Here is a 9,738-nt window from a genome sequence, read left to right as displayed (position 1 = left end):
CAAAACAAAACAAAACAAAACAAAAAAAAAACAACAAAAAAAACAACCAACCAAATAACAGTCTGACACTTCAAAATCAGCTGCCACTCTTGGATAGACCGAAAATAAATAAAAGGACAATTTCCTTGAAGGACAGAAGAGGGAAAAAGAATGTAAGGCAGGGTGAGAGAGAAAAAAAGCTTTCTCTTTCTGACAATACTGACAGGAATAGCAGGAATCATAAATAGTGTTTTGTTTTTCCTGTCCCAGCAAATTTATATGAATAGTAAATGCTGATCAATGAAAATGCCTACTAACATGTCCTAAGAATATTAGTTAAAAATATTTCCAAATACAGAATAATACACTGAAAAAGGAAATGGGAAGCAAAGATTAAAATTGTGTGCTCCCTTTCCTCATTCCCCAGCTCCACTACCAGTCTGTTAAAGTAGCAGAGACCTTCAACGGAAATGTGGGCCTTAACAAATCTTGCAGGAATTTGCCACTGACCTCACCGTCTCCAGCTGTTTGCATCTAATGGCAGCAAGTGTGTTCTGGACAGTCTGAGAAGATGGGACTGCACCAAGAAATTGTCCAGAAGTCAGGCTTGCCCAAAGCCTCACTGATGTTATTACAACATTACCTTTGGTTGCATTGGATGATGGATCAACTACCAAGTGCAGATAGGTAGAGGGATTGGGAAGTGGAAGATGTGGGTCCCAAAATGAACATAGAGTTTGCAGTCAGGTGTCCAGAGCTATGCAGACAGTGATGGAAATGTCTAAAAGGGCTTCAAAATTTAAGGAATCAATGGCAAGTTAGGAGAAGAATTCCTGAAGAAAGACTTCAGGATGGTGTGAGGTCATAAGGAAAGGGAGAGAGCAGATTTTGATTTGTCTTCACAACCAATAATCTAACAGAAAATAGAAGATTTTTCTGTTTGGATATTTTCACAAAATGTCATATTGTGTCAGTGGAGAGCAAATTCCATTGTGTTCTTTTTATGCTATTAAGATTTTTTTTTTGGATTCTGAAACAAACAAACAAACCATCAAAACTGTTTTCTTATTAAACTTGAGAACAATTTCCACTCAGACACAAATATGATTTCAGTTTAGAATTTCATCCTTATTCAGCAAAGCATGTAAACACCCACTTAATTTTAAGCAAGTGCTTAAATCCTATTCCAGTGGCACTTAATCAGGCACTAAAGTTAAGTATGTGTTTAAATGCTTTGATGATTTGAAGCCTAAACAATGAGCAAAGTAATGACTTACTGAGATTACTCTGCACCAGGAAATACTGCTTATTGAAGAAGAGACAGTATGGTACACCTCAACCCATTACATGGTAAAAGAAAGGACTTTGGATTGCTTATGTGTTTTTCTACAGCCTTTCATCATCATTAAAACAAAGTAACACCAAAGAAGGAAAAAACATCCTTGAGAAAATTTCAAAGCTACAAATAAATATTGAGCCATATCATATTTCAATCTGTAATCACAATTTATGGAGCTAGTGGAGGCTGTGTTAGGAATGTGTTCATCTGTCACGTACATGAGCAATAAGGCCATGCCATGAACAATGAGCCTATAAAACAGGATCATAACAGAAAGAAAGCTTTAATATACATATTATTTAGATTAGGATTTAACACAGCAAGACACTTTTTTCCCCTCTAAATTGAACATCACACATATAATAAAGAGATGTTTTATCTCCTCCATCACTGATGGAATGAATTTTTGAGTGTTTTCTTGTAGAAAGAATATTTGGGCATATATTTGGAGGTAATAGGAATGGATGTAGCCACTACCCAATTCAATAGTAAAATAGTTAGTTTTTAAATCCAAGTATGTTTTATGCTCATGAGAAAACACCTATATGGGGCATGCTTGTGTCTGCAGGACAGTAGCATCTTGGCTGATTTAGTCTGAATCCTTACACTGTAGCTTGAGGATATCAAAGGAACTTAAACATATTATTGAAAATGAGAACATTCAGAAGTACTGAAGGCAGTACTTCATATACACTTCATATATACTTCATATACTAAGTACACATATAAACCAGAAAGTAAACATCCTAGTTCAGGGCATACCCATTCAGTAACTGGAAGGGTTAGAGTAAGCCTGTGTGATCTGACTATTCCGCAAACCTTTATTAGAGAGTTTCTTGCTCTCCTCCTGAGACTGCCAGTGACTGATGTAGATGGGCTAGGTATACCATCAGACAGAGGTCTGGCATTGTGGTCTCTGGATTCCACAGTAAAAATCTGGCAACTAATATCATTATTCAGGAGGACTAAGGGTTGAAAGTCACCTGTATAAAGTTAATATCTAAAGGTAAATGAGATAACTCTGATGCAGACACTACATTGCTATTAAACACAGAAGTTATAGGCAAATAGGTATTTAAAATCTCATTAGTCACTCTTTCCTGTTTTTTTTCTTTTTTTTTTTTTTAACAAATTAGACTAGGTTTTCTCTATATCTTCAGCAACATCTTGTTAGATGCCTATTTACATTTGTAAAATTGGGATAACATAACTCTCTTTCTTAATCTAGTTGATGTCTTTGGATGAGGAATACCAAAATAATACAGTATGGTCCTATCTGAATAAAGTGTAAATTTTACTTTACATATTCAGGGGTATATATGCTATGGGAAAATGCAGATCATATGTATTACAATATTTATCCTATTATTCTTCTACTTTCTCAGAAAGGGTATTAAGTACATGCACTATTGAATTTGGCACAGTTAGAGTTTGAGTAATCTTCTCAACAAGTGAATTTCACTAAGTTTCACATCAGCATCTGATTAAAAAAAAGAAAAAAAAGCAAACAAATCTATCTATATATCCTGTTATAGACAAGATTGCTGAAGGGAAAAAAAAAAAAAAAAGTCTCTTCCTTAAGTTTTATATAGCACTCACAAAAACAGAGGCCCCATATTTGAGGCCAGCAGATGCTACCATAATAATGCTAACATTAAAAAATTAGGAGCATTTGAAACTGTCAGGCATCCTATCTCTGCTTTTTCCCTTCATCCACTGCTGATATTCATAAGGGAAGCAAACGAAGCTTAAGAACTATCAGGTTCCTTCTTGAATATCTCACAGAGTCTTGAACTTCATAAAGGAATTATCTTAATCGTATCATCAAAGGAAAGGGCTTGAAATATGATCTCAGATGAAAACTTCGATGGAGAGAAGCATAGCATAAATTTCTCAGCTCTCAGGCCTTGGAAATTACAGCCATGATTCCATATCTCAGGCTCTGGAAGGAATAATAATTACTATTTGGCAATTTATCAAGGTGAGGGTTCCACTGGAGGGAACATCTTATTCAATTTGGAAGCTAAAATTACAAAACTAGTGGGATATTAAATAGCAGCACAAAGCAGGAAGGATATGCAAGGAAAGTGATGGAACAAATCTGAGGTAAAGGTGAAGAACTCCTAATGAGTTTGCAAGCCAACCTCTGCTTACCTCCTTGTTTTCCATTTACATCTTAAGATTCTGCAGCAGAAAAAGTCTTCATAGGATGCTGGCCCAGCTCAGCAGTGAAAAAATAGCAGAATCATTAGCAGATTATCAAACCTGGAGTAGTATAATTGCTTTGTTGGTATTCCTCTTCCTAGAGGGACGCATAGGTGATCTGGGTATATCTCCTGCATGTGTCACAAGCTTTCTTTTGGCTATGTTGGAACAAAATATTTAACTATACCTTTGAAGAGAATTGCAACTTAAGTAGCTGTTAGATATGCAGTTAAAAGCATGCTTCTGCTATTGTAAGCAATTGGGACTGATATTTTGGAATATTTCTGCCCCATGGTTAATATACAGTTCCTGATTGCTACTTCACTGAAAATATGAAGAGAAGTTAGATAACTTAGATTCCGTTATATCCCCCGTTTCAGCTGTCATTTGCAAGAGAATAGAAATATATACATGGTCTATAACATGCAGTACTTGCCTCTTCTAACAGACATTTACCATTCAGACTCATTACCCTAGTCACCTCCTTCATCAAATAGAAAGGAATCAGTACTTACAGGATTTTGTAGAGAAGCCCCTGAGCAACCTAATCAAAGGTAATTTGGCTTTATTATGAAGTTGGACTTGAGGACCTCCTGAGGTCCTTTCCAACCTTAATTGTTCTGTGATTCTATGAATCACAGAATGGTTTGAGTTGGGAGGGACATTAAAGACCATCTAGTTCCAACTCTCCTACTACGGGCAGGGACACCTTCCAATAGACCAGGCTGCCTGAAGTCCCATCCAGCCTGGCCTTGAACACTTCCAGGGATGGGGCATCCACAAATTCTCTAGCCAGCCTTTCCGGTACCTCATCACCTTCATAGTGAAGAATTTCTTCTTCTTATATCTAACCTAAATCTTGCCTCTTTTAGTTTAAAACCATTACCCCTTGTCCTATTACTACGTGCCCTTGTAAAAAGTCTCTTCCCAGCTTTTCTGTAGGCCGCCTTTAAGTACTGGAAGACCACAGTAAGTTCTTCCTGGAGCTTTCTCTTCTCCAGGCTAAACAACCTCAACTTTCTCAGCCTTTCTTTATAGAAGAGGTGCTCCAGCCCTCTGATCATCCTCATGGCCCTCCTCTGGACCCAGGTCCATGTCTTTCTTATGTTGGGGGCCCCAGAATTCCAGCTGGAGTCTTGTGAGTGTGAGGAAGGGAGAAGAATCACCTCCCTCAACATGCTAGCTACACTTCTTTTGATGCAGCCCAGGATACAATTCATTTTCTGGGCTGCAAGCACACATTGCTGGCTCATATTCAGGTTTTCATCCACCAATACTCCCAAGTCCTTTTCCGAAGGGCTGGCCGCAATCCTCTCCTTGCCCAGCCTGTGTTCATGTTTGGGATTGCCCCAAGTCAGATGCAGGACCTTGAACGTAGTCTTGTTGAAGTGAATGAAGTTTGCATGGGCCCACCTCTGGGTGGACTTATGTTCAAGTCCCTCTGGATGACATCTTTCCCTCCAGTATGTCAACTACACCACTCAGCCAGGTGTCATCAACAAACTTGCTGAGGGTGCACTCAAATCCACTGTCCATGTTGCTAACAAACTTAAATAACATTGGTCCTAGTACAGACCTCTGAGGAGCATCACTCATTACTGGTATCTGCCTGGACACTGAGACATTGAGAACAACTCTTTGAATATGACCATCTTGCCAATGCTTTATCCACTGAATGGTTAGTTCGTTTATTCTGTTCATCTAGTCTGCTCTAAATACTTACTTTAAGATATAGTGAATCTCATTTCAGAAGCATGAATTTCCATTGATTATAGAATCATAGAATATCTTGAATTGGAAGGGACCCATAAGGATCATCGAGTCCAACTCCTGGCACCACACAGGTCTACCCAAAAATTCAGACCACGTGTCTGAGAGCACAGTCCAAATGCTTCTTAAACTCTGACAGGCTTGGTGACATGACTACGTCCCTGGGGACCCTGTTCCAGTGCGCAACAACCCTCTCAGTGAAGAGTCTCTTCATGATGTCCAGCCTGAACATCCCCTGTTGCTTGACCCCATTTCTGTGGGTCCTATCACTGGTCACTAAAGAGAATAGATCGGCGCCTGCCCCTCCACTCCCCCTCATGAGGAAGCTGTAGGCTGCGATGAGGTCTCCCCTCAGCCTCCTCTTTTCCAGGCTGAACAGGCCTAGTGACCTCAGACGCTCGAGGGCTGGGGCTGGTGATGGGTGGCGTGCAGGCCCATGAGGCATGAGTGACCTCAGCCGTCCACCCCTGGTGTTGAGTCACCCTCAACCTGCAGACTGGCAACCTGCTCAACCAGGGCAGCGGCCGGAAGAAGTGCCCAGCCATCCCCAGTGAGGAGGTGGGGGACTGCATTCAGAAATCACTGACTGAATGAAGCTCAAAGATAGGACAAGATCTGAATCAGGAAATAGTGGAGGTTCCAGAATGTACTGTAGCTCAAGCTGTAGAAAAAATGAATCCTGAAGAAAGGGATGAGTTGAAAGTATCAGCAAAACTTTTCATCATTGGATCAAACTCTTCATCAGTCAGAGATGCAGTTGATAGGGCACGTTCAGCCCTTGGGGTTGCTCAGTTAGATTTAGTCATTATTGCCCCACCTCCTATTGAAGGTGGAACTAGCCTCTCAGAGTATTTGCAACCTTCTTGGCAAGAACTTGAAAGTCTGGTTCAAAATAAAAAGATTGTTACCATACATACCTCTGACCTTGATAAAACGCTGTTAGAATAGCTGTATGTGTGGGCACAGGTGAAAGTAATCAGGTGAACCTAATTTCCTGTTGTGTGATGCCACCTGATCTCACAGCACTTGCAAAACAGGTTGACATACAGTTGCTAACTGAAATAATGACCCAAAAGAATTACTTTGTGAAGCAAGTTTCTAAGAAGTTCTTTGGGAAAGCATCGAGAACGTCAAAAGCACAGAAATAGATCCCTTTATGAATTCTCCAATATTCAGTCATTGTTAAAAGCAGAGGAATTATCAAGTCCAAAGGCCATATCATGCAAGCTAAAAGAAATGCCTCTTAAAACACTCTCATCCTTTTTGCTCTTCTTTGAAATGGCCTACTGTTTTAATTTCTTGGGGATGGGGGAATGTAGTTTTTTTTTTTTTTTTTTTTTCTCCGTAGAGAGACTTTTACAATATTTATAAAAAAGACCAAAAGTTGTAATCATTCAGTGTGATGTTAGCAGGAGCATCTGCAGTGCTCTAACACTATTTTTCTTTCTTAACCTATTAACCAGTGCATTATAGAAAGACTCTAGTATGCCCAGCTCAGATACAAGTGTCTGCACTAGTTAAATGAATCTCATAACATGACTCAACAGAAATCCAACAGGTTCTTTGGATGTACTAAGCTACATCTTATGTGAACATAAGGATCATAGCACTGAACATTTATGTTCTGCAGTGTGAAAAACTATATAATGAAGACCAGCCTACTTTATGTGTTGCCTTTTCTGCTGTAGGTAGATTAAGGCAGGGGCATCTCCTCTTTATTATGCCCAGAAACTTGAGCTTTTGATGGTACAGATATCTTGTATTCACTCATGCTAACCTATCTAATAATCAATTAAACAAATGTGAATTGTGTTTTATAAGTGACACTGGATCAGTGGATTCCTTAAAATCTGCAGTACCCACTGAACCAGATACATGGATGACAGTGAATTTATCTTTGCATTAATACATTCAGTTCACAAATTTCCTGCATGTTTGTTTAGTCTCAAGCATATTCAATGCTATTCCCAGACTGATATATGAATTATTGCAAAAATGTTTAGGCAGTGTCATGCTTTATGAACCAGACCCCTGGGCTGTTCAGCATGGGTTAAATCAAGGACAGACTGTTTTTCATGACAAAGATATTAAGGTATCTATTATGAACCTCTGACCATCAAATTACTCACTGTTTGTCATACCATTTTTAATTTACGTGGTGCAAGGGGCTTAAATGTCAGCATCTCTGTTATAACTTAGACTCCAGTGTCTTTAATTAATGCTTCATGTTCATGTTATGGTTATTTAGAATTTGCTGAAACCCCAAGAGTCATAAATTTCTTTTACAGGTCTTTGTGGTATGAACTTTAACAAAACCGCTATAAAGAGGTAATAGGAATGAACAGTACATCACATAAAGCAGAGCAAAGAAGGAGGAAAGGTGGGAATAAACTCCCAACAGATTGCAAGGTTTCATCTTTTCTCGGCTAGGGTTTGTGATTTTTCTGTTTGTTAGTTTCTTCAGAAGCAGAGAGGTGAAGGGTTAGTAGGAAATAAATTGTGCATAAAATTCTTCACATAAGTTTGTTTGTTATTCACACAGGGATTAAATTCACATCTCTTATAAACATATAGCTAACTAAATCTTAAAGGAGTCAATCTACTTGCATTCAATGCTCTTATTTTATTACCTGATGTGCTTGATGAATGTCTGAATTCTTTGAATTGGTCATGCAATCAGTTGTACGAACATGGCCATACAACTATGAAGAACAAGATGATGGTGAGAACAGGGAAATTCACTCCATTAACTTTCATCTGTGTTTGTGGAGGCACATTGCAGGACTAGAATAAACACTGGACTCTGAAAGAGTCCATGAAGCAATATCAATGGTAGAAGAGGATGTCCTTGTCTTCAAAATATGGTCCCCCTGGGTAAACAACTTAAGTAACGACCTTCCAACTCTTCGTTGTTCAGATCACATCCTGTTTCCTTCTGAATGACAATTGCTAATAAACAAAACTTTTAAGGGGGAATTTGTAGTCAGGAGTAAGATACACATTTAAAGTACAGGAAGCTATAAATGGACTCAAGAATATAACAGATGTTATGAACCACGTATCTAGAAGAAACTGGAAAAAGCTACAGTATGGTTAAGAAATATAATATCACAAGTGTAACAGGTGGGAATTCAGTCTGATATATTGTCCTATTAACAAGGAAAGTGCTTTTTCTTAAAAATAAGTTAGAAATGTGAAATAATGGCAGAGCTATTTGAGGTCCAGCGTTTGATTATTAAGGCTATTTGAGAAATATGAGAAATGCTATGCAAGTTTTCTGCTAACATAGAAAGCAGAGATGGAATTGTATTTGTTCAGAAGTGTAGGACTGGTGTCTGGCACCAGACTACCAAAGTGGCTCCAAAGAATCCTATGGTTCAATAACCTGGACAGACTCAATGTGTGTGTGTGGACTCGGTGATCTTAGAGGTCTCTTCCAACCTAGATGATTCTGTGATTCTGTGTGTGTGTGTGTGTGTGTATGCATATGTGCACACGTCTGTTAATACGGAAGATAAGAATGAAGACAGGAATAAACTGTGATACACATTTGTCAAAATTGTATATGTGCTTTTAGAAGCTGAGTTGTCTTAAGAAAAAGAGAGATCAAGAAACACTGTGCTACTTCAAGCTAACCTGCCTTGATAAAATCTTGTGGGATGGGGGCTGAAATAAGAGCACATGCTGAACAAAAGATGGTTATTTTGGCTGTACACAGTCATCATCAATCACTGCAATTGTGATTTCTCAGCATCTTCAAGACTACTCAGAATATACAGAAGGCATTTGAAGAACACCCAGCAGTGCTCTCCTCCTACCAGCTCTGTCCATCCTGGCCTCTCATCTCAAGGACTGAGAAACAATCCATAACTTTGTCCTACTTTGCATGTTTAACTGCAAATGCAGATGCATGCAAAACATTACAGGTGCATAAATAGGGCCTCATGTGACTATTCTGTTTAAATTATAACAAATGTTTAATTGAAATGATGCAATTTAGTATAATAAAACACAGGGAAAAAAATAAATCTGTGAGTTCCTGAGTTGTTCTACAGAGAAGTGCCAGAAATGAGGTCAGAAGGAGACTGATTTCTCCCTCTCAACAGACCTGGGAAACAACTAACTGATAGTCTGCATTGCAGTTTTGGCCTAGATTTGATACTAAACTCTGACTAGGTGAACAAGGTCAGAGGCTGTTAAATCCAAATCAAGATACATGCACACCTTACTTTCATATACTCTGAGACTATCTGCACTGGTTATGCACCCCAAAGTACTGTACTACTGAAAGGAATTGCTTGCTAGGTCTTGGTGCCTCTCACCTGAGGTGCATATTTCCTGTTTGTGTATTGCACACTGAAGGTTTCATGTCTCCAGTTGCTGAAACTGGTACAAGTTCCATTGCAGCAGCTGGGACTACCATTGCCTGTAGCCATGGTCCAACT

The 9,738-nt window shown here is 38.9% G+C and overlaps 1 pseudogene; it reads left to right on the top strand.

The window, feature by feature from the left end:
• Positions 1 to 5,167: 5,167 nt before the first annotated feature.
• On the top strand, positions 5,168 to 6,599 carry LOC121061754 (annotated as a pseudogene).
• Positions 6,600 to 9,738: the final 3,139 nt, after the last annotated feature.

The sequence above is a fragment of the Cygnus olor genome, chromosome Z (assembly GCF_009769625.2).
Source record: "Cygnus olor isolate bCygOlo1 chromosome Z, bCygOlo1.pri.v2, whole genome shotgun sequence".
NCBI lineage: Eukaryota > Metazoa > Chordata > Aves > Anseriformes > Anatidae > Cygnus > Cygnus olor.
This window is presented reverse-complemented; position numbering and strand designations above follow the sequence as displayed.